At 38.4% G+C, this 320-nt stretch overlaps 1 pseudogene; it reads left to right on the forward strand.

Moving 5' to 3' along the window:
- LOC119588196 overlaps nt 1–320 on the forward strand; it is a 51362-nt pseudogene that overhangs the window by 1067 nt on the left and 49975 nt on the right.

A 320-nucleotide genomic window follows, 5' to 3' on the forward strand; every position in this document is an offset into this window, starting at 1 on the left:
AAAATGATGAAATATTTTCAAACAGTTACAGACAACATAATATTTTTGCGTCTATGAATAGCATATAAGAAATGTATATACTATTAAATTCCTTCCCCGTATTATAGGGTTTCTCAGAAATGTACAAATCAGATCCTTTAATTTTTACATATCGTGGCTATTACTTTTTTCCCCGACCAGTGACGTCATTTGCGCCATGCTTCGGTAACTCTTTCAGCGAGATAGTTGACCTTTGCTCGATGGAAAGGAACGGGACAGCGCTGCTCGATGATGGGACTTTCGCCTTTGGTCACACTCAGAAACACACTAACCTGTGTTGT

Source organism: Penaeus monodon, chromosome 23, assembly GCF_015228065.2.
Source record: "Penaeus monodon isolate SGIC_2016 chromosome 23, NSTDA_Pmon_1, whole genome shotgun sequence".
Lineage (NCBI taxonomy): Eukaryota > Metazoa > Arthropoda > Malacostraca > Decapoda > Penaeidae > Penaeus > Penaeus monodon.